Consider the following 13,672-nt stretch of genomic DNA (forward strand, 5'->3'; position numbering starts at 1 on the left):
CCCTTCCCCAAAGGGATACTGCAGTTATATCACATACCCAATAGGCACCATGATGAAGATCAGAGCTTATTATACTTAATTAAGGTTTTATACACACCAGTTCCCCCAGTAAATGCAAACTTAACAAGAAAATTAGACATGTCATATGTTCAAAATGCTCATGGCAAACAATCATTTTGCATTCCTGCAAATAAAATTGTTTTATACTGTAAGCTGGAGGCGAGTGTAACTTATTTTTGTAATAAAGTTTTTATTTTTTTTATGTGTCATTAATATAAATGTGTGTTAGTGTAGAAATATTCTGGTTTAAAAACTTCTTAGAATTGCACACATTTCAGTATGTTTATTTGTACTTACATAATTTTAGAATAGTGGTTGCCAATAGCCTGTATGTTTCACATTAATTGGTTTTTTTTATGTTATCTTAATAAACCATTTTAGTATGTTGTATGTCAGTTACTGGGATAGCTGGGACATAGAGTGTAATTTAAAATTTGTCAATAAGTATTCATTGGAATATATGTAAATGTGCCTTGCCGGTTATTGAAACTTACCTACAAAATGATTATGGGGTGAAAAAAATTAGTTCCTGGTGCTTAATGAAACTTTCTGCCACTGATTTTATATATTACCCCGTGCTTTTTTAAAGTACATTTCTCTCAAATCTTAGTGTAAGTTTGAGGGCTACACAAAGCATTTACATTTCATTCTAACATACAATGAGTGTAATAGGTTGTGGAACGTGGGTAAAACTAAAATGTAGCCTTCAGTAAAATTGAATCTCAGTGTAATCCTTGGTGCTGGCACTTCCCAGTTCCAAGGAGTTAAATGATCCCATCAAAGAGGTCATTGCCATGCCTATTGGCACTTTACTGTCATACCCTTTTTAAGGGACACTGTCAAGGTGTTTAAGTTAATTCTCAGAATTATTTGTTGGGATTTTAGGATGGGTTTGTTTAATTTAAGTAAGAACTGCATTGTCAAAGTTGAAAGATGAACATTTTTGTGAGTTCACAAATGTGTTCTTAAGAAAACATTAAAATAAGGAGCCGTGGGTTTCCAAGACTATTTGGCATTCTTAGTTTGGGGGTTTGGGAGGGAAAACTGATAGAAATTGTGAAGAATTGATGGGTAATGTAAACAGTGGTGATGAAATATATACACACTCAAGTGAAATTACTTGACAGTGTTCATTTGAATAACTTTGAATTCAAGCCATTATAATTACTTTTAAAATTAAATATCATTTGCACTGTTCTGATACTGGGTGCAGTTTTTGAGCAATATAATCAGAGCTAAATATGCATGTAGTGATTAGTGATGTGAACAATTAAGTTCTGAGAAGAAATGCTAACTGGTATTTTCAAACTTAAATTTCTGTAGTAAAATCAGTATCAAACTCTTATCAGAGATCAAGGAAAACAGGCAATGCATATAAACATACTTTTGAATGTTGTGTGGCCTATAAAGCAATAATGCAATTTATATGGAATGTCATGGGATATGAGAAATGGAAATGCAAAAATAACTAATCCTTTAGTAAAAATGTCAACATGTTTAAAGGGGAATGTTAACTAATGTAGGTTATTGCTATTTGTGATTTGTTTATGGGTTCTTGGCTTTGACAGCTTCAAAGAATGGACAGATGACAAGTTAAAGAAATTTTGTACATATTGTCAAGGAATGGGTCTTAAATCCATGAGTCAAGTCCCTTCCTTGGGGTGAAAAATGTATCCTTAAAGCATTCTGATTGTTAAAAAAGAAAACTTGAGTTACCTAACCAAAACAGACGCAAGATTTTGTTTCTGCAGACTACTTGGCAATCAAAAGTGATCATCAGTCTACTTAATCAGTTTTCAGAAAGTTGCTTTGTGAGAAAATTGTGTTGCATATATTCTCCCAAACATGCTTTTTGTGGAAGATTTTCAGCCATTGCAACTGAATCAGATAGTAGAAATGAAGTGGGGATTGAGCACAAAAAGCGGTTGCACACTCATGATGGTGGTTGTTGTAGCATCATGAGAATTTTATCTACCAATTACTGCAAGTCTGATTTAGCAAAATAGAAACACTTTCCTCATGATAAAATGGGAACAACATAGGAATGGATTGATGGGATGATCTTGGGTATTCACTTGTATATAAGATATTTGGAAAGACTTATTTAATATCAGGTGAACATCATGGTAGATGAGTAAAATTGTCACATTCAGGACAGCTTTTTTGACTGCTGAGCCAAAAGTGAGTGTTGATCAGAAACATAGCAAAAGATCACTTTGTTACTACAGAGTATGACATAGTCTCTATTTTAAGGGGAGAAATTTAAAAAGTAGAAGTACTTGATGCATTTAGGAGAGGGAGCTAACCCTAGCGTAAATGATTGCTTAGGTTCCTAAAACTCCCAAGAAAACCCACCATGACCGTTTTCTCCCCAATGGTGTCTACTGTAAAATTTTTATCTGACCATAGGAATTTAGTGGTGGGTATAAAATAATAAAAGAACTTAATAATACATAAAATGAACAGACTTGTGGGGATGATGTTTTAAAGTGTAGTATTTTAATTAGTAATCACACCACTCAATAGGGCATGCCACTACTTTTCTTAAGATGCTAATTACAAACCAATATTCAAAGATATTTTTTAACTGTGGGCAAATTAGTAGATGGACTTTTAGGTCTGTCACTTTTTAAAAAAGTACTTAAGATATAAGCTCTGTTAGCACCACAGTTTGCCTTCAGTAATAAGACTAAAATATTTTTCAGGAACAGAAGCATTCAGTTGGGGAAAAAGTCTTTTATACAAATGTAAAACAGTATTATAACTAATGCTCTAGTTCCAAGATTAGGTTTTTAATGATGTTAACAGTAGTCTGACAAACATTTAGAAGTCTGGCATTGAGAAACAAAAGCTTGTACCTGACTAGTATTTTTATTTAAAAAAAAAATTAGTTCTGTTAGCTTATTTAAATTTTCTCTTACATTTATTTATCCATAGAATTTATATTTATTTCATTCCTTTCATCTCACTGAAAACTGTCTGCAGGCTCTTTGATTTGGATTAGATGTGTGAAGTACTGTCTTTTGCCAAAAACCTCAAATTACTTGTTCTTTTCAACGTAGTGGGTTTGTGCTTGTTTGGAGATCAGTTCAAAAACTATCTGTACTATCTGTACTGCCTCTGATGTTAAGATTTTATGTATAGCATAAGGAAGCTAGCTCTGACTATATTTTCCTAAGAATAAAGACCTATTTTTGTAGCATGTCTTAGGATCTCCAGGAGTCCAAGAATTATTGTGGGTGTCCTCCATTTCATCGTTTTCATTTAACAGCTTTTAAATAGACACTGGAATCGTTAGAGCTCTTTCGCCTTTTGTTATCCATACATTCAAAGTAACTAGCCAATGGTAAAAACAAATTCCCCAAGATCACTAATCCAAGCACATGATGGGGAGATATATAGAATAAATGTATAGTGTTGTTCTTCACTTAGTTTTAATTGATAATGAAAATATTCTGTGGTCATGTACGTGCCAGTGGACGTGAAGAAATTGTTAATGGTAATTTGGTTCTGCTTTTCTGAGAATATGCCCCACCGTGCAGTGTTCTTCCATTCTCTATCCCTATCTTTCTCTCAAAGTTTGGAAATGAGAAATTGAGGTTGCAAGTAATTCAGGGGAGAGGAGTGAACAAATCTGTTTTAATAAGATGTTGCACATTTAGATGACTGTGCAAGCGAGGTTAGGTGGGTGAACTCATCTTAGAATATGTTTTATTAAGCTAAGTTGGCAAATCATTATCAAAGAATGGAGAACTTGTAAATACGTTTGAGGGGGGGTTGGCCCATAGCCCTAGGCCCATTTCTTGGGGGGGGGGGTGGGTAGGGGTAGCTTTGGCTACTTCATCAGGACAAAATTCCTTTTAGGTCATTTGGTGCAGAGTTTAGTTTGTATTTAAGATAACCACAATTTATACTGATTAATGAAAACAAGCTTTTGTCATTTCAGAACTGCCATGAAAGTTTTATACCTAAAAAGTTCTGGTGCAACACTTACGCATTTTGAAAACCAGTTACATTGCCTATTTGGCTCCCTGTGCAGATGCCAAACCAGTGCTTTTTTTCTTGTTGAAATCAAGACTGCTGAATAAGACTTGGGTGAGGGAGAAGTCCTAATAAGCCATTTTGGAAATTAGTGTTTTCAAGTATTACAGTTTGCCAAAATGTGGTTCTAACGCAAGCAATAAATTTAGTAGGCTCAAGATTAATTTATAAACTTCAGTGACTACCTGGTTTTTTACTTTGTAAAGGAGTTTGAAACATTCTGAGGAGAGTTCTAAGGGCCACTGTCAGTAATGTCTGTGAATTGTCATTTTGACTTTTTAGGCTTTCATCTGTATTCTGAAAAGACTGTTGTGACAAAATATCAACTTATTTTGCCGAGAATGTTATACCTACCGGGAATTGGCATTTTCTGTCATTTATGAACTAAAGCCAGTTTTTACTTTCTCGAGGGAAAAGGGCAAAGGTTTTGATGTATAGGAGCCATAACCGTGGATTAAAGAATATGACTAGGGCTTGTTCACAAGAATATAAAATATGTAGACAAGAGTTTTGTAGGTTCCAAAAGCTGGTTGTCTAAGTGTAGAAACATACCATGATGTACTAGAAGAGTTATAAGATCATCTCTGGTGAGGCTTTTTTAATAATTTTAAATGAGGTGAAGGAAATTTGAATAATCGTGACATTTGTGTAACATAATTTGTGTTTGAACTTAAAGTGTCATATTTTTTCCTTTGGGAATTAGAAAATGCTTCGGGCCAGCCTGGAGGCTGAGTGGTTGTTTGCACACCCTATTTCCATGGCCTGGCTTCACGGGTTCAGTTCCTGGGTGTGGACCTGCACACCGCTTGTCAGGCCATGCTGTGACGGCGTCCCACAAAGAAAATACAGGAGGATTGGTATGGATGTTAGCTCACGGAAATCTTCCTCAACTTAAAAAAAAAAAAAGAAAAGAAAAGGCCAATACTGCATCATTTGAACACAAAATTGCTAAAACTAGGTTTATATTTTATGTTATGAGTAAAGAGACTCTTATGACTTCATTTTTAAGAGAATATTATGAATATGTTGGTATTCATGTAGCTTTAATTGGAAGACTCAGGAATTAGGCCTCTAAAATTGCTTTAACATGTCATGAAAAATTAGGCATATATACCAGTTGTATCTCTCAGTGTATTTAATATTTGGAATGAGCTTGGAGGAAAACCAGAAATAATGAGTAATATGTCAAAGGTCATCTATAAAAATTGGCAGAATACACTTCAGTTCTCTCAGCTAAAGGGTTTCTTCATTGCTGAGAATTTTGCTTTTCACTTTTTTCAGTTTTTCCGCTTTCTTTTGGAGCTTGGATTGGGAGACTTGGACTGGATTGATTCTCTTATATTTAAACTTTTTGCTTGTCCATCACTGGAAGCTTTTTATACTTTATAGAAAGTGTCACTTTTTTTCCTTCTAGGGCGTATATTGACTTTTAAATTTTGGCAGTAAAGCAGTCTGTTCTTAGTTTGTATATGGACTGTCTTGCTGATTCCTGAATTCCGGAGATGTTTTTTAAAGTTAGCAGTTTCTTAAAGATGTGTTGAACTATTAGTTCACTTTGGTTATCGGCTTCTTATACTTCTCATTTTCCTCAAATAGTTGGTAATTATTATTTATATTTATGAAAGAAGGGTATTGTTGGTAAAAGTAGTCAGGTGTTGTTACTGGGCCTATCCACTGAGATGGTTAAGTTCTGTGTTTGTAAGAAGAACATAAGGACTATCAGGCAATATTTTAGTTTCTTCAGGAGCAGGCAGGCAAGCAGGGTACCCCCTCCAATGCCGGAAAGAAGTGTGTCCAATTGCAGGAGTCGTGACCCCTCCCAGGCGGGTTGTTGGCTTGTGGAGGGGGGTAGATCCTGAAAGGAGCTTTACAAACCTCAGTCAACTGCACTTTTTTCCCCTTTCCACTCTTGTAAACCAGAGGTCTTGCCTTTTCCTTCCCACTCATCCCTCCCTTGAAGAATGGGTCCTGTTCCTTGTAGCCCTGTGAGTGCAAAATTAATGTGAGCCTCAGTTCTTTTCATTTTTTGTACCTAAATTAGTATCAGAAGTGCTAGTTTTTAAATAAAACGGGGTAGTAAAATATAGCAATATGGCATACAGTATCTTGGATTTATTTGAAGAAATCACTTTAAAGTTCATGTCACAGCTCATTTAAAACAAATTATCTAGGAAAAGTTTGAATAAATCTTACTTGAAAAGAGAACAGCACCTAGCACGCTGAAAGTATACACAAGAAAATATTTTGTGACCAAAGATGCAAAATCGCATTCTTGACTGGGCAAAGCAGATTATTTTGAAAGGCTTTTTTGGGAATAGTAAAATAAAATAGGCTTTTAGCATATAATTTCTGAAAAATTAAAAAGAAACCATTGAGCGTTGTTTTGTTTTTTCCATTTACATCTAATACAGCTACCTTCATGTAAGCTAGGTGATGAGACTACCTTCCTTCTTTTGGTGGGGATCTCTCCAACCGATCTCTTCTAGATTTGATGTTCTGGGGTTTAATGAGTCCATGGGAATGTACTTGCGTGATATATTTTATACTTTTGTCATAGGCTCTGTCTTGCAGTTTAGAGATTCTAAATCCTTTAGAATTTTTCCACATAAAGGCAATTAAAACATCTTAGATAATTTTGGCTGTTCCTAAGGACCTCTTCCAGTTATTAAAATTTTTATGGTATTAAGTATTAATTAGCTGATATCAAGGGAGAAACTGACTTTCCAAGATTTTTGATACCAAAAGTCTTGGCTCATTTTTTAATGGTAATAGTATCTTGGCACACACACACATCCCAGGAAACTAACAAGGAAAATAAAGCTTATTAACTAGTTTACTAGACCCATTCAATTAAAATTGATGGACACGAGGCACAGCTGATCTTTTGTATTCATAGGGCTCTTCCACTTTAATAAGCCTGATGTAGCCTGTGTGTGTCTCTATTCACTTTTCATGTAAACTTAAACATAGGTTGCTAAATCAAAATAAGTGTATTAATAGAGTCTTCTAGATACTTTTATTTCCCCAATAATTCTAGGTGAAAAAAATATTTTTTCTTATTCATTGAGGCAAACACAGATATAACCTCTTTGGTCCTGAGTTCCCTTGCTGGTAAAAAGAGATTATATTAAATTCTGATATTTTTCCAGCTCAACATTCTATGAGATAAAGCTTGTGTTTTTGGTAAAATTCTGCCTGGAGGATTTTTTGCTTCATTTCATTCATACTTTTGTTGCAAAGGCTTAGTTTCACGAAATAGAGGAAATGTTACAATGAAAGACTGGTGTCTCACTCTGAAATACCTTACCTGTATGAATATTTCCTGGTATGTTATTTTTGTGATACTTTGAGGGAGACAGAGTAGGACAGATATTTCTCTTACAGTGAAGGAGACCTTGGGACCTGTACATTCTGAGGAAGAAAATTATATAGGTCACAGAGCATTTTTCAAGTTATTCCTAAATTATTGTGTTAATACTGTACTAATTGGGGGTCAGCCTGGATAACAGATGTCAACTAATATTTGAGCAACATGGATCTACTTTTGTGGTAATACCACGTTTTAAAATCTTTAGAATTAGTGTTCATTTATCTCAAGTCTGTTTTGGAATTCTAGGCAGAACTCACATTTGGTATAATGCTAATATATTAATGAACCTGGTCAGGAAATAGAAGGCAGTCTAACTGCAAAACCATTGTCCTAAATTTGCTTTATTAATACTTCAAATATTTCCTAAAAATTATAGGGCCAGCGTATAATCCAAAATAACACCAAACAACAGCACTCTCTCCCCAACCCAGTAAACTGTCTAGGTTGAAACCCCACATGTTTCATTATCAGGATAAAGCATTTTATTGCACCTTTTCCTAGGCAGCTTGGTGGTTTAGGAATGATACCCCTTTTAAGACAATTTTCCCCTTCCCCTCTATTTTCAAGAGCTGTTTACTGGATACTAGTAGCAGTAGCCTGATAGGAAAATTAGATATTTAAAAGCTTTAACCTCTCTAAAGCATTTGTTACATTGACTCACTCTCCTTGAAAAGTTTCCTTGGCACTTTGCTCGTTCTCTAGTCTGCTCTGACCACCCCATTCTCATCTATTTCCTTATTTCTTCTGTTCTCTTCTTGATCTCATCTATGTTCAGTTGCATATCACATCTATGTGCACTCCTATTTTAACGTCAGAACTTCACTGATCTGTGTTATGTGCAGGTCTGCCTTTCAGCTGTTTGTTGTACATGGTACAGTGCTGTGCTGTCACTGATTATGTCCTCTTAATTTCTCATCACAGTTAGTTACATATGATCGTTCACTGTTACTGATTAGGCTTGAAATGTCTACAAGTCCTCCCCTACCCTTTAGGAAGTTCAGGTCTGGCTGAATTTCATATTTACAAATAAATGGTTCCCGAAGACCAGATTTATAAGTGGCACATTTAATTATAGTGGCTCTCCATATCTATCTCTAAAGTCTACAATAGCACTGTCCAAAAGAAATAAAATGTAGGCCACATACGTGATTTAAACTTTCCTAATTTGGTCCCAGCTTACCCTTCCATCCTAGCCTTACCTTTTGTTGATAATGTCTGTAAACAAACTGTTTGCCTTGTCTTTCCTTTCATATTTCTGGTGTGTTAGAGTTCTACCCCATCCCAAGCCAACCTCTCAAAAATCTTCAGCCAAAATAGTAGTCTCCTTGCTGTAGGTGTGTTAAAACCATCAGCAAAGTAGCCCTGAAGAACATGTGCAATGAGGAGAACATCAAGATAAAAGTCCTAGTCGTGGCTCTCTGGGGTTTACATATGGCTGTTAGCTGATTCTTCTTCCTTTATTGCTTGTGCTATAGGTTTGTAACATAGCTATTTATATGAATCAAAACCCCAAATTTATCAATCTCTGCTTAAAGGTAACTTTAGGAACAAAACCATGGTTTTAAAACATCTGGCAACATTTGAAGATCTGATGCTTCTATTTGTAATTGCAAAAAGAATCTTCAGAATTGTTTAAATGATATTCATTAGGGCTGCTATCCTTCAAATTCATTTTCTGTCAACAGTGTATGTGAGAATTAGAATTTCCCATTTTCTACCATGATCAATAGCAGTTTCATATGCTGCTTTACACAGTGGGAAAAAAGCTATGAAACTGGCACTTGCTGAATATGTAAATAGGCTTAAACCAATTGAAGAATAATACATGATGTGTTATCAACGTTTGAAAAGCCAGTACATGAAAAGGACTAGATAGAGGCATTTGTTGGTCTCGTAACTCTGAAGCCCTGGAACAATTGCTCCAATCCTGCCATCAGTGTTTCTGTGAGCATTCTTGGAGAAGCTAAACTAAGCTTTCAAATTATATGTTTTGTTTTTAACTGATAATAGAAGTGATAGAACTGCTCTCTGAACATACAGTTCTTAATTATATTGAATAAATAAGGATGTATCTGTAACTTTTCACAAAATTGAAGAGTATAGGCCATATGGGTTTCTGATAATGCTCAAAATTCACTTTTAAAATCTTGAGTTTATCTGAGCTAACCTAAATTTAAATGCTGTCTTTCAATATATAGGGGAAATTTTCCAAAAAAATTTTTTCAATAAAAATCTACAAAATTATTTTATTTCTGCTTGGATATACTGTATTGAGTTTATTTTCTTATCGCTGGAATCAGCTTACCAGAATAATATGTTTCTTTTTAGTGAAGGTAAAAATTGATTTTAATTATTTGGTAGCAACCTTACTAGAATTGGAATTGAGGTACTAGTGTTAGTGATTTTCACAATTCTGAACCAAATCTAGTTGCATGGTGCTTTATAGGTACCATCTCAAAGTGCTTTTGTTTTCCTGTTTTAGAAAATAGTCTCCCCAGAGGTAAAAGGAAGGATTGCAAAGCCTTTCCAAAATGTTTTCCAAGTTACTTTTCAGTTGAAAGCCATATTTAAACATCTGAATATAGTTAGCATTTTTCTTTTTATGAAAGGATGCCATTATCTCTATAGTTAACATAAGAAATAAGGTGGAATGTTTTACTTATTTAAAAGCTAACTTTAAAAAGTAGACAAGAAACATTGTTCATCTTATACAGGATAATGGTGGTGTTAGATTATAAGTGCCTTTACCAATCGAATATTTATCAGCAGGCAGTTGAGCATATTTTCAGTTTCTCATCAGTTACTGAATAGTTTACATTTTCTGAATTTATGACCAAATTACCTATTTCCCTGAAAGTGAGGTTTGAGAGAATGGTTATTCCATCATATCTTAGAAATAGGATGACAAACATTAAATGCTTAGCTTTTGGTGCTAAGATATTGAGACCACCCAGAACATGGTCAAAACAGCTTTTGCCCAGAGAGTATCTGTGTGAGCCACTGGTTCTGTAAAGTTGTAGTTCTTCGTATTTTCCTATTGAAGGTTTTACTTGATGGCCACAAAAAAGGGAGGTTAAATATGAAATAACTGCATTTTGAACATCTCAAACTCCTACCCATAAAAATCCCTTAATGTTCTTCCTTGAATTACATTCTCCATTGTAATGAGTTCCTTTTTTGAAAACCAAGGAAAGGAACATTTCTTGGAATAAAGAAGGCAGTTCAATGGTTCCTTTATCCAGAAGATACAAAGGGATAGATTATGAAGACGATATTATGAAATGTAAAATAAAGACTGAAAATAACATGACGGATGCCACAAAACGTAAAATAAGAACCTTGAAGCTTTGAGACATAGAGGGGGGGAAACCTGTGATAGGAGGGCATGCTCCATCTGTGAGAGAGATGGACTGAAATGGCTCGTTGAGGTAGTTTGCATGTAGTCGTCCCTTGGTATCCGCGGAGGATTGGCTCCAGGAACCCCCGCTGATACTGAAATCTGCGGAAGCTCAAGTCCCTTACATAAAATGGCGTAGTGCTACCATGAATGCAGTTGGCCCTCTATCTGCGGATGCGGAACTCGCGGATTCGGAGGACCAACTGTATTCATCTAACCTCTTCCTGACACACTCAAGCCATACAAAAAAATGGCACTCAACAGTTAAAATTTGGTGTATATTGTGGATCATGAGAGTTAACTAGGCCTAATTTGTGGGATTCAGATACTCTGACACCATCTTTAAAAATTCCTGTACCAATATAAAAAGCAATTTGTGCAGTTTGCTGGTGGGGTCGGGGGAATCAAGTTTAATTAGAAGCATTTTAAAATAAGTAACATTGCCTAGTGCTGCATGACTTCGGAAAATTAAGTGAAAGCAAAGAGATAAATCCTATTCTTTGCTCAAATTGTCTTCCCAGAGGTCTTTCCAGATCCTCACGAGTTGAAAATTTCTTTTCCATCACCTGTGATTTTAAAAAAAAAACTCTCCCTGTATTATACATTATTTTTCATGTGTGACGTCTCCTTCACTAGATTGTAAGCCTTTGGAGGTCAGAAAAATGCATCTAAATCATTGTATCTGCCACCACATCTAGTACAGTGCCTTATTTGCTAATTCAATAAATATTCATTAAAATAATGGAGATATTATCAGATTGTAGTTTGATGTTTATAAGTCCTTTAGATGAATATATTATCTAGTATTTTTTACTTTTTATAGTTTGAAAATGTACCCCAGCACATGTAATAATTGTAGCATTTATCAAAAATATACACATTTACCTGTACTGGCTCTCCACAGCTAACAGCCTGGAGCAGCAATGTCTAGTAGAAATATAATGCAAGCCACATATGTAACTTTACATTTTCTAGTAGCCACAGTACAGAAGTAAGAAGAAACATAGGAGATTAATAATTTTTAGCCCATTATTTCCAAAATATCAATTAACAGGTAATCAAGTTTGAAAAATTGAGATAGTTTATATTGTTTTCATGCCAAGTCTTCAAAATCTGATATGTATTTTACACTTACATGTCTTCAAACTAGCCACATCTCAAATGCCCGATAGCCAGATAATGGCTAGTGGCTACTATATTGGACAGTGCAGGTCTAAAACTTTAGGGCAGGCAATAAACCTCTTTGGATCTCAGTTTCCTATAAGGTATCATAGCTTTAATTTCATGTCATTATCATTTTAGGTTGTTATCCAAATAAAGCTAACTGGTTTGGCTGGTTTCTGTACATAAATTCATAAAATAAGAAAACTTTTTGTATTAAGCATTGTACAAAAACATTTAATAGGCACTTTCCACCAAGTTTAATCCTCTCTCAAACTTAGGAAGAAGGTATCTCTGTTTTAGAGTTGAGGATGCAGGGGTTGAGCTAGATCAAGTTCACTCTGCTCAATGGAATAGTGCGAGTAGAAGGTGGAGCTGGTTTCAGAACCGGGATTGATTGTGGCTATCCCATATCCCTGCTAGGAAGTTCAAAACTTTTAATGAAAGGCTGGAAAAAATCAAGCTGTGTGTGTCAGTGTTCAGGTGGACACTAGACCATATAGTGAAAGAGAAAACATTTAGCGAAATAAAAAAGATGAGATGTGTATCAACAAGAAAATGTCTTTTTCTTGCTTAAGGTGTGGATTTTAAAGAATATTCTTGTGGTAGAAATTATTTTTACTTTTTTTCCTTTTCTGAGCCTAAGAGCAATATGAAAATTTAAATTGCCTATTGTTTAATTAGCTTATTTTAATTGCTAATTGTTGTAAAGATGTCTAATGTGAACAGAACTGGGAACATTTTGTCTTTAAAATGTACTGGCTCGCAGTGAAAAGTTGAACAGTAATTTCAGAATAAGCCTAAAAGGAAGGAAAAGTTTTAAACAGAAAAAAAGATTGGCAATATAACTTCCCAGAAAAGTTTAAGTAACTTACCTAAATATAAAGTACTCAAGTCCACAGTGGGCCCTTGATACATGTAGAGTAATTCAACGTACACGTTTTATTTATACTTCAGGGTATAAACCCTAAATAAACCCTATTAAACAAGGGTTATAGATAACCCAAAGACGCTAAAAAAGAAAAAAGTCTGCAAAACTGAAAATTTTAAATGTGTACCTCAAAACATTTAAAAAAGCACTAATCTTTCCAGTGATGTTACACAGTAGTCTTAAATGGTTTAATCAGAAATGGTACAGCATGAATATATTTGTGATGTTAGTTTAAACAGTATCAGTGAAACGGATACTTTTATATACCACTGTAGAACTGGTAAACCATTCTAGGAGGAAATTTGACAGTATATATTACGTTTTTACCCTTTGAGCCAGCGATTGTATTAGATGTTGGTCCTAAAGAAATTAGAAAAGTATATCGATTTATTATCAAGGATGGTAACAATCATTATAACATCAATGAAATAAAATAGTATTAATAAAGGATGGTACATTACGAAGGAAAATAATGCATCATTAAAGATGATCCATGGAATTGAGAAGAATAACGTGGGAAAATATTCATGAAACTACGTACACCATGGTTTAAAAATTTTGAATATTTAGTCAGACGTCTCGGAACGTGTCTCCGCACTTCGGAGGGTAAGATCCTAGGGAAGAGAAATAACAGGCAGCATGAGAGCGCCGGCTCTGGGGTTAGAACGGCTTCAAATGCCGGTTTCGCTACCCGTACTATTCTGAGCATGTT

At 34.9% G+C, this 13,672-nt stretch overlaps 1 protein-coding gene across 2 annotated transcripts in view; it reads left to right on the forward strand.

Moving 5' to 3' along the window:
- Positions 1-3,262, forward strand: part of SYNCRIP (synaptotagmin binding cytoplasmic RNA interacting protein) — a 29,860-nt gene extending 26,598 nt beyond the window's left edge. For both annotated transcript variants that reach the window (XM_046674673.1, XM_046674674.1), the window contains exon 12: positions 1-3,262. This exon is cut by the window's left edge. The gene's annotated coding sequence lies outside the window, so the exon portion shown is untranslated.
- Positions 3,263-13,672: the final 10,410 nt, after the last annotated feature.

This window comes from Equus quagga, chromosome 11 (genome assembly GCF_021613505.1).
Source record: "Equus quagga isolate Etosha38 chromosome 11, UCLA_HA_Equagga_1.0, whole genome shotgun sequence".
Lineage (NCBI taxonomy): Eukaryota > Metazoa > Chordata > Mammalia > Perissodactyla > Equidae > Equus > Equus quagga.